At 38.6% G+C, this 16,095-nt stretch overlaps 1 long non-coding RNA gene across 1 annotated transcript; it reads right to left on the reverse strand.

The window, feature by feature from the left end:
• Positions 1-1,667: 1,667 nt before the first annotated feature.
• Positions 1,668-15,617, reverse strand: LOC138425108 (uncharacterized). The gene is made up of 4 exons (XR_011251101.1): positions 15,502-15,617; positions 8,599-8,721; positions 6,397-6,468; positions 1,668-4,770 (listed from the first exon to the last, which is right to left on the reverse strand). It is a non-coding gene; the product is annotated as an uncharacterized lncRNA (long non-coding RNA).
• Between the last annotated feature and the right edge of the window lie 478 nt (positions 15,618-16,095).

The following is a 16,095-nucleotide window of genomic DNA, read 5'->3' on the forward strand; positions in this document are numbered from 1 at the left end:
AGTGAAGGACATAGGAGCCTGGCATGCTGCAGTCCGTGGGGTCGCAAAGAGTCGTACATGACTTAGCAACTGAAAAATAGCAACAACAACAAATCTATATGTGTTGGAATTCTCCATGGCCAGGGTGTGGAGTCTCAACTCAGGTCTCACTTTGACCATATGTGACTGACAAATTTATTTTTCTAGCCCTGAAAAAAGGTCTGGGTACTTAGTCTCTACTATTCTTTCTGATCTCATAGGCATGAGCACAAAAACTGAATTTTTGTTGATCTTAAACTGGGTCATCTTTCAGTTTCCCTTAACACAGTAAACGACACTTCCTTTCATTTATTTGTGCAAGTCATAATTCATGACTTATCTCTAAGTCTTCCTTTTCTCTCAACCCATCCCACCCTCGTATTCCATCATTTATCACTTCTTGTTAATTTCACCTCCTATATATCTTTGGTTCTTTTCACTTTTTCCATCTCTACTGATAGGAACATGAATCCAAGGCCAGTGATTCCCAACTGTTTCAGATCAATGTATCCTACAAAATATTTTATAATACTTCCTTTAATATACAGAACAAAGTCACATATAATATAACCAAACTTACAGAAAAAATTTGTAAATAAAATAAAAATACTTTAACTGTAATATGAAGTTGAAATAGAGGAAATTATATAATAACAATATGTCTTTCAACATGTAAAAATCAGCCATGGCTAGAGCAAAAAAGCCTTGCAATGTTGTCAGACATTTGCACCTACATAAAGAATCATTCCAGATTTGAAAGGTAAAAAGGCAGGCAGATACAGGTCCTTGCATTGGACTCTAAAACCAGGAACAGCATTCTCTTCAGCCAGATGATTTTACAAACTGGCCAAAACGTGGCAACTTCTAAAACAAACTAAAATATAATTATGCTTCCATTTACATAATGGATTAATTCCTGGAAATTTTAGTGTATACTTAAATCATGCAAAAATACTGTATGTTTATATCTAAAACTGAATTAGATTCTAGAGAGCTTTTTCATTTGTATGAAAGCATATGGGTTTTTACAGGACCATTCTCAAGTTTTGTGAGACCCAGACAATTGTCCCTTTAAATATTCTGCATATTGTGAAATACACCTAGTAAACCTGGACCCCACTTACCAATCAGTGCCAGTAGCCAAAAAATAAAACAGAATAAGAGCACTGGCATTAATTTCCAAATTGTCTGGGAAAGTGCGTAGCACTTCCATTGAGAACTGATGCTATAGACTAAGTTACCTTTGTTCTTCATTCGTTATCCTCCTAATAGTCTTTTCAGCTTCATTGCTATTCCATCTAGCTTAGTTATGGGGGCTTCCCAGGTGGCGCTAGTGGTAAAGAACCAGCTTGCCAATGCAGGAGAAGTAAGAAGTTCAATCTCTGTGTTGGAAAGATCCCCTGGAGTAGGACATGACCACTCACTGCAATATTCTTACCTGGAGAATCCCCCATGGACAGAGGAGCCTATAGTCCGTAGGGTCATAAAGAGTCAAACACAACTGAAGTGATTTAGCGTGTATGCATGCATTAGCTTAGATAGAGTTGATCTGCAAAGCCAAATTTGATTATTTTACCTGTATTTGTTTTGTTTGTTTGTTTGTTTGTTTTGTTTTGTGTTTTTTCTCTCAGATAAACAGACCAATATGGTATGGAGATACATAAAAATTTATTGTAAGAATTGGATCATGCAGTTATGGAAACTAAATCCCAAGATGTGCAATCAGAAAGCTAAAGACCTAGAAGAGCTGTTAGTATAAGTTCCAGTCTGTGTCCAAAGGCCTGAGAACCAGGAGAGTTGATGAAGCTGGCAGTCGCAAGGAAAGTCACCTTTGTTGTCCTATTCAGGCCTCCAACAGATAGGATGAGGCTGACCCAGCATTGAAAAGGGCAATTTGCTTTATTCAGTCTATGGATTCAAATGTTAATTCCATCCAAAATACACTCAGAAATATGTTTGACCAGTTATATGAGCACCCCATTATCCATTCCAGTTGATGCATAAAATTTGCCGTTGTTCTGTCCATTACATAAAGTCCTTATGACCACTTCCTCCTCTTAAGGTACAAAAGTTTGGCAGTACTTCTAAAGCCTCATGTTTTCTAACTCTTGTCTGCTTTCAAGCCATATTTCACCATTTTGCATATCCTGTGTGCTTGAGCATGCCGACTTTTCTATTCAGTGTAAAAGCAATGAGCCTTTATATCACAGCGTCTGTGCATATTTATTCTATGTACTCTTTTTACCATACAATTTTCTGAGTTAACTTCTAATTATAGTTTTTCCACTTAGAAGCTTTAGCTAAGCTGTAGTTTTTTGTTTAAAATCTATAATGATCTTTCAAAAAAATTTATAAATTTTCAATATGGCTGGATTAACATTAAAAATATTTAATTAGTAAGACTTGGAAATTAATCAGCCAAACTACAAGCCAGCTACTGGAGAAGTATCCTAGGGACCCTAGCCTATAAAGTGTCAACTCATTAGTTTTTGAATTGTGTTGTGGTCTCAGTTTGGATTATTCGGGATATTCCTTGGGAGATAATATAGTAGTCAGAGAAGGCAGGCACTAAGAGACTTGGAAAATCAACTATTTATCAACTCTAAGTATTTTAATAATTTAAAACCACTATGGCTGCTGAAAGTAACCCAAATTATTGTCCTAAGATTATTTTACTTACCATTGGTTGATGATGGTATTTAGACTTACAGGGAACTTACCTATAGATTTCAGCAGCTTTTTCAATCAGTTCCAGTCCTGGAATATCTTGTTACAGAATAAACAGCCCTGAGTCTGCTCTTATAGTACATTTTGCACAATTATTATTTTACTTTCATTTGTAAAATGATTTAGTTAAACTTTTTACCCATTCAGTGATTGTAAGTTCAGTGAAGACAGTCATTATATCTACTTTTGCACATCAAAGTATACCAGACACCTTCGAAAGTATGTGATTGTAAGTTCAGTGAAGACAGGCATTATATCTACTTTTGGACATCAAATTATATCAGACACCCTCAAAAATATGTGGTACATATTGAAGTCAATAAATATTTCCTGAAAGGATGAATGTGAATGTTTTTGTATAGTTAGCACTCAACACATCTAATTTCCTCTTTCCCCTCTTCCTTACCCCCAAGCGCAACATAGCACATGTATTTATTTTAATCAATGCATATCAGCAAAATTCCAGATATTCAGCTATCCAACATTGAAGGAACAAAAATTGAAATTGCATAGTAACTCTTGGAATTTCCCTCTCCAATTCAAATGTGCCAAAAATAGACTGTGGAATGGGAAGCTTATTTTCTTGATATAATTGCTTCTATTTCTGACCCTCTGAGCTTTGGGGAAACTCAGTCCCAGATCTCAACTTTAGTTTTCCCTCTCACACCAAGTCTTGTGTCTTCTGTGACATTGAACATATTGTCAACCGGTATACTCACCCCAAGAGCTTCATCATGGAGGAAATGAAACTCTAGGCTAGTAAGACCTTGGGGACTTAGATTTAAATAAAGCCAGTGTAAAAGGCAATTAATGACTCTAATTTTCAGTGCAAAAGAGAAGTTGTACAAAGAGGAAAATGTTTCTAAAGAAAATAAAAAGAAATTGTTATGCCTGTGACCAAAATGAATGAGGACACCACAAATTAAGACAAATGTTCACTATTAAGAGTCATGTCTGGTCTTCAGGTGTCATTTATATACTTTCAAACCTTGAAATTTCCAAAGCAAAAGAGACCTACACTTTTTCTTGTACTCATTATCTAGTCTGCTCAGCGTTCCATGGAGTTTATGCCTCTGTGAAATTAAATATAATTGGCTTATGGAAACTAAACAAAAGCCTAAAATCAAAGCACATTTTAAAAATCAAATTCATTAATTTGGTTCACACACATTCATTGACCCTATCCTGTCAACTCTGCTATCCTTTGTACTCTTGTGCAATTAAATCTAAATATATGTTTATATGAAGTCACAAATAAATATGGTGATAAAATTACCCCATATGATTTTCCTACTATTTCTATACTTCTATTCTTACCCCATCCTCAGCCCTACTCTAGCCCTAACGAAAGTAGAACAAGACATTCTGCCAGAATTGCCTTCTGAAGATGTCCATGAACAGAGTAAAAATCTTGGCTTTTGACATGGACCAAGGAAAAATTAAATTTGAAAGAATACAAGAATACAAAACCAGAACAGTGTTTTTAGTCCCTAAGGTCTGGATAAAATTTGTCACATATACGAAAATGATAAAAACTGGTAGGGAAAAAAGAAAGAAACAAAAATCTGTTAGAAGGTCCTTGCACCATACTTCTCTCCTCCAATTCATTTGGGGATGGGAAGAGTATTAGAACCTTTGAATTTCATTTAGAAATCTAAGAGCACAGAAGTATGCCCTCCAACCACAGAGTTGCATACTAGGAAACTGGCAGGTTCTTTACCTTATGGAAAGAAATATTCTGTGCACCTGAGAGGAACAAAGAAGTGTTAAAGAGTCTTTCATTGCCCCCATGAAAGTTCACAGAGTTCCCCATGTCCCAGTCCAGTAATGAAAGTATCCGGATAGATGCTTCCAGGGCCTGATAGGTGGTTGGTGGCAGGTGGTAGAGAGCTGGACCTGAAGGGTTGTTGTAGTCAGAAGCAGAGGACATCCCCATGAGTTGGAATGAGTTGGAATCTAGTTGGAATCTCCGTAGTTGGAATCTACGGAGTAGGTGAGATGAAATATGGCTCAAGAGATGTCAGCCTGCAGTGATAATAAGTAAGAATCAGATGCTCCTCATCCCCAAGCAAGACACTATGAAATCTCTGGAATTTAGATGCCATGGAGAGAAAATAGGGATAGGGAAACTCTTTCATCCCTAATTCAACCACTTCACTTTTTCCACCAACAAGGAAGCAGGCATAAAGGGAGAATTAAGGTAATGTAAGAAGAAATTAAAATATTTGTTAAGCCTCAGAGCTTTGGGAATATTGAATGAAAGGCTGTAGAGAATGAGATCAAGTAATTCTTGCCTCAGTTACAAACTCTGGTCTTGTCTCAGTCGGTTTGGGCTGCTATAACAAAGCACTGTAGATTAGATGGCTTATAAACATTAACAAAAAAATTTATTTTCTCAGAATGTGGAGCCTGGAAGTGGGAGACCAGGGTGCCAGCAGGCCTGGGGTGTGGCCAGAGCCCTCTTCCAGTCTGTGGATTACTGATTTCTCCTAATGTCCTCACATGGTGGAAAGAGAGCCAGCAAACTCTCCGGTCTCTTCTAAAAGGACATTTATCTCATTTTTGAAGTTCCACACTCAAGACATAATCATCTCCTCAAAGCCTCACCTTCAAATACTATTACATTGAGATTAAGGTTTCAACATATGAATTTTGGTGGAGAGGGGGACACAAACATTATATCCATTGTAGATCTAGACAAACATATCAAGATTTATTAACATTTAGATTTTCCTGTGACACGCTATGATAATTGTTTATAGAACATTTTCAGAAAAAAAAAAACAACAAAAAAAAGGCTAAGCCAAGAAAATTTAAAGGGACGCATCATGATGCCATGTGATTATTATGCTTTGTTTGCTGAGGTTTCAGATAGTTCTTTATGGATGTAGACCAAGGCATCAAGTGCATCCTATCTTCTCCGTCATCACTAGGGAAGCGCATGGACTTCCCAGGTGGTGTGAGTGGTAAAGAACCCATCTGCTAATGCGGGAGACATATGAGGTGTGGGTTGGAACTCTTGAGTTGGGAAGATTCCCTGGAGGAGGGTATGGCAACCCACTGCAGTAATCTTGCTTAGGGAATCCCATAGAGAGAAGATCCTGGCAGGCTCCAGTCACAAAGAGTCAGACATTACTGAAGCGACTTAGCAAGCACACACCCATAGGATTGAAGACTCAAGAGCAGGGAGTCAGAAGACAACTTAGTAGGCAATTTCTTCTATTAGCTCAAACCACAACACACATTAGGTACAATAAAGGGATCTTGCAAGACTAAGAACCATTTTTAACTAAACAATTGAATCATAAATTACTGAAGTGGCAGAGGCATGATCAAAGCATAAATAGTATAGAGATGCAAGATATTGCTTTGATTCCATCTTTGGTTTGCTTTCATAAATACATCAGTTCTGACTTTTCTTGGGGAAGAGGTGGTACACACCTTCTACCAGACACTTTCTGCCCTGTGTTCTTTGCCATCAAGGGCAACAGATTCAATGATCTACCCTGATGGATTTCCAAATACCTCCTGTTTTCCCAAGTTAGACTTCAACTTGCAAACAGTTTCGTATAAGCCTTGAGTTTTAGAGTGATTGATCTGCAAGGGTGTGTTGAAGTAATTTACATGAAGTCAGATGTCCGACTCACTTACCCCAAGTCTGGCTCCTTCAAGGTCCAACAGCTCTGCTTCTTCTTAAATCGGTCAAGACAGACAGAAGTGATCCTGGGTATTAACATACACAAGATTTATCTGCATGGAAGCCACAGGTCAGGGGTGCAGAGGTGAAGCGGTACACATAAAGTATAAGAAATTGGTCACTGAGGGACTTTTCTGGTGGTCCAGTGGTTAAGATTTCATCTTCCAGTGTAAGGGGTACAGGTTTGATCCCTGGCTGGAGATCTAGGATTTCACATGCTTTGCAGCCAAAAACCAAAACAAAAGACAAAAGCAATATTGTTGCAAATTCAATTAAGATTTTAAAGATGTCTGCTGTGCTTAGTCACTCAGTTGTGTCCAACTCTTAGTGACCCCATGGTCTGAAGCCCACCAGGCTCCTCTGTCCATGGGATTCTCCAGGAAAGAATACTGGAATGGGTTGCCATTCCCTTCTCCAGAGGATCTTCCTGACCCAGGGACCAAACCCAGGTCTCCCACATTGCAAGCAGATTCTTGCCTGTATAGGCTACAGGGAAGTTCCTGAGGCTTTAAAGATGGTCCTCATCAAAAAAAAAAAAAAAAAAAAAAAGAAGAAGAAGAAGAAAAGAAAAGAAAGAAAGAAATCTAGGGGGAAAAAAATAAATTGGTCATTGAAAATCCCTTTCATGCCTAGTTTTTTTTTTTTTTTAAAGTGGATTTAGTGGTTTGCAACACATTGCTGAGGGTATTCCAATCACAATGATCTCAAAGGTTAGTTACAGCCTATCACACTTGTTCTCCAACACTACGTTTCGAATTGTGATGCTGGAGAAGATTCTTGAGAGTCCCTTGGACTGCATGGAGATCAAACCAGTCAATCCTAAAGGAAATCAACCCTAAATATTCAGTGGAAGGACTGATGCTGAAGCTCCAAATACTTCGACCACCTGATGAGAAAAGCCAACTCATTGGAAAAGACCCTGATGCTCTGATGCTGAGAAAGATTGGGGCAGGAGAAGGAGGCAACAGAGGATGAAGTGGTTGGATGGCATCACTGGCTCAATGGACATGAATTTGAGCAAACTCCAGGAGTTGGTAAAGGACAGGAAAGCCTGATGTGCTGCAGTCCATGAGGTCTCAAAGAGTTGGACTCAACTTAGTGACTGAACAAGAACAACCACATCCCTATTATATTCCTCTAGAATGAGGATGGCAGTTTCCTTCCTAAATAAAGCTGAAAGAGTGACTCTCAGAAATATCTCTCATGCTCTCGTATGCAGATACCTAACCATTTATCTAGTTTAGCATTTTCAGAGTATTTTCTGGAGCTATTATTTCAGACCTACCTTTCACCTTGTTAAAAGGTGAGTGTGAAGCCGTTATCAATTATACTCCAATTTAAAGAAAAATTTATAGAATCAGAAGAGGTGGGCTGAATTTGAGAACTGGCAGGGGGCTGTAGAAATCTTTGCTTTTTTTTTTTTTTTTTTTAAACAAACTGCTTCTTCCCACTAAAAGTGAAGAGCTTTCCTAGCTCTTCAGAAACCAGGCTGCCTTAAACAAGGTTTTCCAGCGCAAGCATGGGCCAAGTCAAAATGAGCCCTAGTTTCTCTGGTGTGAAATGCCTCTGAGTTTCATTCGGGTGAATTGGTCCACTGGGATTCTGTCCTGATGGGTGAGCTGAGATTACACAGTTGATCAGCAGCCAAGAGAACAGACTGCAGCCCCCGGATACTGCTGAATAAGCCACAGTCATCTGCGCAACATTGAGTGTATGGTCCCATCAAATTTACGGACAACTCTGTTTATAATCTCGTGGCATATGCCTCTGTAGTATTTGTTTATAAAGGGCCAGGGCTGGGTGTATTATGCATCACAAATGATATACTGTAAAGTTTCCCAGGATAAATGAAATATGTCCATTTTTTTCCCATCTGGATCTTGTTTTTTTTTTTTTTTCCCCCATGATTAGCATTTTGGCAGCTTTCACTCTCCTATTCTGCTGTTTTGTGTGCCCAGGGGAGATGAAGAGTTGAGTTCTTTCCAAACTCAGGGTAATGCTGTGTGGAGAAAAGCTACAGCTGAAAGGGCACTTTCTTTATGTAGATTCTCCACACTCCGGTGGAGGAGGCAGAGGTTGGGAATATGATTAGTGGGGAGTGAGAGCACTGTGACCTCAAGGCTCACGTGAGTCACCAAGTGTGGAAATGTTCTTACCAGATGATAGTCAGGATACAGGAGATGCTCTGTCCCCCAGAACCAGCTGAGCTTATGAAATGCTTCACAATCTGGTTTCACTGAGCTGCAGACAGAGGCTCTGTTCTCCGTTATGAATTTAGTCTGCTTGAGATAAAAATGGGGTCATGATGATCATCTGACACCTTGTTAACTTCTGCTGCAACCAAACCAAGCGAAACCAAATTCACTTATATGCAGTAATACGACTTATTCTTTTTAAAGAATGCTATAACAGAACCAAAGTCTGCTTTTCATTTTGGGTGAGTTACTGGAGTAGAGCATAGAAACAAAACAGTCCACAAGGGCAAAGGTCTGTTTGTCACTTGTGCAATAGACATAAGCAACTCAGAAGCCAGTCTTCCTGGCCTGATGGCTTTCTGCTTTCAAGAGAGTCATCTATGGTTTGTTTCAATTTTCCATTTAAACAGTAACTTGCTGTTTTATTCTGCAAGACCTACTTCTATTCCCATTTTTATTTATATTTGCAGAATAAATTTTCACTTGCATTGTATTCATTTTATCAGGGAATTAGGAACGAATTTGAGATAAGTAAGCACTGTACAATACCTAAAACAAGAGAGAGAAAAATCAAGAAATAATCTTTAGGAGTTTTGATAAATAATTAATGCAGATGCCCATCTATAATCAAATGACTTCCCAGGTTTCAGCTACTTAAATGCCTTGATTTTCATGTTATTGAAATCAAGTATTATATACAAGTGAAATGTCTAATGTATTTTTGATATGTCATTAAAGGTGATTGCTGCCACTTCAAATGATGAAATAAATTCTTCACTTAAAACATTGTTCTGATTATCATATTTATATTATTTCCATATTAACTGAAGCATATTGGTATAATTACTTTACCTGAATTATCCATCTGCCTATTTATGTATCTGTAATATATTACATTACATATTATGTAGCACATCACCAATTGATATATTCGTTTTCCTTTCCATTTTCTGCCTCTACAGAAATATTGCTGAATTTTTCTGCTTCTAGAATCAGCTGTCTCCAGCTTCTCAAACCATCCATTCAAAAGCAGGAATTGTAGAGAAAGTGCAGCTGCCTCTCCTCATATCTCTCCTCCATCCCAGCCCTTTGGTGTTTGATATCTGTTTTCCAGAGTTTTTTAAGCTGTCTCCTGGAAAGCTTATAAAAAATCCAGAGCCTTATTGGCCATCCTCCAAATACTTCTAATTTTGACAAGCCTGAGCTGAGGCCCAGAAATCTTCATATGAAATGACCTCACAGGTGGCTCTGATGCAGACGGTTCTTTGCAAAGCAGTTCTATAAGATCCATGCTCTTATATAAAGAAGTAAATCACAGGCTTTCCTATTGCATCTCAACTCTCCTGGAATTAAACTTCCCCAGAACAGAGAGTCAGGAACCTGTGATTCTTGATTTTCTCTCTCATAAATTAATATTGTCATGTTCTGAATGAAATAATCATCATGTCAGCTAGATTTTTGATACCAAGGTGCAGATTTTCAGAGTAATGACATCTCAACTCTATTGATCCTCAAAACACTCACCCCCTTTCCAGTCACCTGTCCTCTGACCCCTTGTTGCTGACAATTACCTGGATTGCAAACGAACTTGCTCTGTTTTTCTGAACCCTGTGTCTGTATGTCTGTTTACTCCTAGGCAGTCAGACTCTGTGAGCTGGTCAGTTCCACTGCATTCTCTCTTCATCTAAGAGGTAACAAGGGCCAGACTCGAGAGCTTGCCTCTTCCATGCCTGCTGTGCCTACATGATCACCATTCCTTACAAACTCACCTTAAACCATCAAATATTAATGTTTCTTAGCTCCTTGAAGTCTTGGGTTAAGCAAAGCTTTAAGATCTCTTAGGAGACAAAACACATGAATTATAAAAGAAAGATTTGTTAAATAGGACATTATAAAAATTAAAAGCTTTTGCTCTTCAAAATATACTGTAAAAAATGAACAAAAAACCACACACTGGCAGAAAATATTTACAAAAACATATGATGATAGATAACTGGTTTCCAGATGTCTAAAGAAATCATTATAATTAATTAATTAATATTTTATTAATAAGAAAATGAACCACGAGATATTTTAAAACAGGGAAAAGACGAACAAATGCTTCATCAAATAAGCTCTATGGATGGCAAATAAACAAGTCAAAAGATGCTCAGCATAATTAGTCACTAGAAAAATTCAATTAGAACTTCAGTGAGATATCACTTTGTCTCTAAGAATAGTAAAAAGAAAAAAAAAAAAAGTACCAATATCAGGTATTGCTAAAATATGGAGCAACAGAAACTTTGTAATTCTTTGGCAATGAAAAATAGCACAACCACTTTGGAAAATAGTAGACAGTTTCTTACCAGCTTAAACATACACTAACTGTGCATCCTAGCAATTCCACTTATCCAGAAATAATGAAAATATACATACATACAAAAGCCCGTATTCATATTTTATGACAACTTTATCAATAGTCATCAAGAGCTTAAAATAACACAAATGGTCATCAACTATACAACAGATCAGCAAATATAGTCACAGTCAAATAATGAAATGTAATTCGGGAATAAAGCAAAATTCTTATGTTTGCAAAGAAATGGATAAATTTCAGATGCACTGACTTTTGTGAAAGAACCAGACACCAAATCAAAATACTATATAAATCCATTTGTATAATATTCTGATAATATGAATAGCAAAATAATAGGGACAGAATGTAGACTACTGATTGCCAGGGTCTGGGAGTAAGAAGAGAAAATTGATTACAAAGGTGCATAAGGCAACATTTACTTTTTAAAAAAATTATTTATTTTTATTATTTGTTTTGGTTGTGCTGGGTCTTCATTGTGACATGTAGGCTCTTGACTGAGGCATGTGGGCTTAATTGCAGTGTGTGGGATCTTGGTTCTGCAACCAGGAATGGAACCTGGGCCCCTGCATTGGAGCAAGAAATCTTATCCACTGGACTGTTAGGGAAGACCCAGGAACATTTTAATGTGATGGAAATGATCTGTTGTTATTATTACAGTAATGATGTGACTATATGGCTTTCCAAATGTGCACCTAAAAGGGTGAATTTTATTGCATGTAATATAGACCTCAAAAAAGCTAACTTCCAAAAAATTAAATTTTGTCAAATATGGCAAAAGCGAGATCTTCTTGTAGAACATTTCCTGTGACTTTGCAGCACCATACCAAGCAATTTTTCCCTTCTTCACTCTTTGAAGATAGAGGCCTATTTTTGCAATTAAGTTTCTTACAACTGAAATCCCATAATCTTTGCAATTAGACTTCTGACCCCATAGTAATAGACCATGAATGAGTTGAAAATATCTTTTTATTAATAGTCTTTAAGGATCTGAAATAGAGAATGGGAATAAAGGTTCTGATAATCATACAATTCAAAATGTTTAATTCTGTGTAATCTAACAATGTCTATAATTGCTAGTTTCCACCAGAGCCACTTGTATTTGCCTGGCGGTACAATACAGACACACACAGGAAGCAGAGGAAATAGATTGTGATTTCCCCCTCACCCCTCCCCACCCAAAAAAAGTCACAAGAGCAACAATAAGCATATCACTTGGATTGTTTTGTTTCAGTCAGTTCAGTTCAGTCACTCAGACATGTGCGATTCTTTGCGACCCCATGAATTGCAGCACGCCAGGCCTCCCGGTCCATCACCAACTGCCAGAGTTCATTCAAATTCATGTCCAATAGAGATGGTGATGCCATCCAGCCATCTTATCCTCTGTCGTCCCCTTCTCCTCTTGCCCTCAATCCCTCCCAGCATCAGGGTCTTTTCCAATGAGTCAATTCTTCACATGAGGTGGCCAAAGTATTGAAGTTTCAGCTTTAACATCTGTCCTTCCAATGAACACCCAGGACTGATTTCCTTCAAATGGATTGGATCTCCTTGCAGTCTAAGGGATTCTCAAGAGTCTTCTCCAACACCACAGTTCAAAAGCATCAATTCTTTGGCACTCAGCTTTCTTCACAGTCCAACTCTCACATCCATACATGACCACTGGAAAAACCATAGCCATGACTAGATGAACTTTTGTTGGCAAAGTAATGTCTCTGCTTTTGAATACGCTTTCTAGGTTGGTCATAGTTTTCCTTCCAAGGAGTAAGCATCTTTTAATTTCATGGCTGCAATTACCATCTGCAGTGATTTTGGAGCCCCAAAAAATAAAGTCTGACACTGTTTCCACTGTTTCTCCATCTATTTCCCATGAAGTGATGGGACCAGATGCCATGATCTTAATTTTCTGAATGTTGAGATTTAAGCCAACTTTTTCACTCTCCTCTTTCACTTTCATCAAGAGGCTTTTTAGTTCCTCTTCACTTTCTGCCATAAGGATGCTATCATCTGTATATCTGAGGTTATTGATATTTCTCCTGGCAATCTTGATGCCAGGTTGTGCTTCTTCCAGCCCAGCATTTCTCATGATGTACTCAGCATAGAAGTTAAATAAGCAGGGTGACAATATACAGCCTTGACATATTCCTTTTCCTATTTGGAACCAGTCTGTTGTTCCATGTTCAGTTCTAACTATTGCTTCCTGACCTGCATATAAGTTTCTCAAGAGGCAGGTCAGGTGGTCTGGTATTCCCATCTTGTTCAGAATTTTCCACAATTTATTGTGATCCACACAGTCAAAGGCTTTGGCATAGTCAATAAAGCAGAAATAGACATTTTTTTCTGGAACTCTCTTGCTTATTCCATGATCCAGTTGATGTTGGCAATTTGATCTCTGGTTCCTCTGCCTTTTCTAAAACCAACTTGAACATCTGAAAGTTGACAGTTCATGTATTGCTGAAGCCTGGCTTGGAGAATTTTGAGCATTACTTTACTAGCACTTTGAGAAGAGTGCAATTGTGCAGTAGTGTGAGCATTCTTTGGCATTGTCTTTCTTTGGGATGGGATTGAAAACTGACCTTTTCCAGTCCTGTGGCCACTGCTGAGTTTTCCAAATTTGCTGGTGTATTGAGTGCAGCACTTTCACAGCATCGTCTTTCAGGATTTGAAAGAGCTCAACTGAATTCCATCACCTCCACTAGCTTTGTTTGTACTGATGCTTTCTAAGGCCCACTTGACTTCACATTCCAGGATGTCTGGCTCTAGGTGAGGGATCACATCGTCATGATTATCTGGATCATGAAGATCTTTTTTGTACAGTTCTTCTGTGTATTCTTGCCACCTCTTCTTAATATCTTCTGCTTCTGTTAGGTCCATACCATTTCTGTCCTTTATTCAGCCCATTTTTGAATGAAATATTCCCTTGGTATCTCTACTTTTCTTGAAGAGATCTCTAGTCTTTCCCATTCTGTTGTTTTCCTCTATTTCTTTGCATTGATCTCTGAGGAAGGCTTTCTTATCTCTCCATGCTGTTCTTTGGAACTCTGCATTCAGATGCTTATATCTTTCCTTTCCTCCTTCACTTTTCACTTCTCTTCTTTTCACAGCTATTTGTATGGCCTCCCCAGACAGCCATTTAGCCTTTTTGCATTTCTTTTCCATGGGGATGGTCTAGATCCTTGTCTCCTATACAATGTCAGGAAACTCTGTCCATAGGTCATCAGGCACTCTATCTATCAGATCTAGTCCCTTAAATCTATTTCTCACTTCCACTGTATAATCACAAAGGATTTGATTTAGATCATAACTGAATGGTCTAGTGGTTTTCCCTACTTTCTTCAATTTAAGTGTGAATTTGGCAATAAGGAGTTCATGATTGGAGCCACAGTCAGCTGCTGGTCTTGTTTTTGCTGACTGTATAGAACTTCTCCACCTTTGGCTACAAAGAATATAATCAATCTGATTTTAGTGTTGACCATCTGGTGATGTCCATGAGTAGAGTCTTCTCTTGTGTTATTGAAGGGTGTTTGCTATGACCAGCGCATTCTCTTATCAAAACTCAATTAGCCTTTGCCTTGCTTCATTCCATATTCCAAGGCCAAATTTGCCTGTTACTCCAGGTGTTTCTTGACTTCCTACTTTTGCATTCCAGTCCCCTATAATGAAAAGGACATTTTTGGGAGGGTGTTAGTTCTAAAAGATCTTGTAGGTCTTCATAGAACCACTCAACTTTAGCTTCTTCTACATTGCTTGTTAGGGAATAGGCTTGGATTACTGTGATACTGAATGGTTTGCCTAGGAAACCAAGAGAGATCATTCTGTCGTTTTTGAGATTGCATCCAAGTACTGCATTTTGGACTCTTTTGTTGACCATGATGGCTACTCCATTTCTTCTGAGGGATTCCTGCCCACAGTAGTAGATATAATTGTCATCTGAGTTAAATTCACCCATTCCAGTCCATTTTAGTTTGCTGATTCCTAGAATGTCAACTTTCACTCTTTCCATCTCCTGTTTGACCACTTCCAATTTGCCTTGACTCATGAACCTAACATTCCAGGTTCCTATGCAATATTGCTCTTTACAGCATCAGACCTTGCTTCTATCACCAGTCACATCCACAACTGGGTATTGGTTTTGCTTTGGCTCCATCCCTTCATTCTTTCTGGAGTTATTTCTCCACTGATCTCCAGTAGCATATTGGGCACCTACCAACCTGGGGAGTTCCTCTTTCAGTATGTTAACATTTTGCCTTTTCATACTGTTCATGGGGTTCTCATGGCAAGAATACTGAAGTGGTGTGCCATTCCATTCTCCAGTGGACCACATTTAGTCAGACCTCTCCACCATGACCTGCCCATCTTGGGTGGCCCTGCAAGGCATGGTTTGGTTTCATTGAGTTAGACAAGGCTGTGATCTGTGTGATCAGATTGACTAGTTTTCTGTGATTATGGTTTCAGTGTGTCTGCCCTCTGATGCCCTCTTGCAACACTTACAGTCTTACTTGGATTTCTCTTACCTTGGACGAGGGGTATCTCCTCACGGTCACCCCTCCTGACCTTGAACGTGGAGTAGCTCCTCTCAGACAACCTGTGCCCATGCAGCCACAACTCCTTGGATGTGGGGTAGCTCCTCTCAGCCGCCGCCCCTGACCTTGACCATGTTTAAGTTATGGTTAATTTTTAACCTGTTAAAATCCTTTCAGAATCAACCCATTGCTTCCTGATTATGCTGCAGCTACCTGTGGGGTCACTAGAAGATGACTTCTAATATAAGTAATCCAGCCTGTGCCATCTAGCATGTTATGGAGATTTAGTGGAAGAGACCAGAAACTGAGAACAAAACACCGCACAGATGGGATCATTGAAAATCCACCACATCCTGGCTTTTTCAGTCTTCAAAACAGATGAAGTGTCTTAGTTGTAGTAACTGCGCTGCAATCATAATGGAGCCTGGCTGCATGAACATGGGTTTTCACGACTTTCTGTATGATCCACAGCACCTCATGAGAACACACTGATGAGAATAAATCTTGGATTCTATAGTTGATGCTCTTCCATGCTGTGCCATGGAATGATTGTTTATTTAAATAACACCTCTAATCAATGCAATA

This window comes from Ovis canadensis, chromosome 20, assembly GCF_042477335.2.
Source record: "Ovis canadensis isolate MfBH-ARS-UI-01 breed Bighorn chromosome 20, ARS-UI_OviCan_v2, whole genome shotgun sequence".
Lineage (NCBI taxonomy): Eukaryota > Metazoa > Chordata > Mammalia > Artiodactyla > Bovidae > Ovis > Ovis canadensis.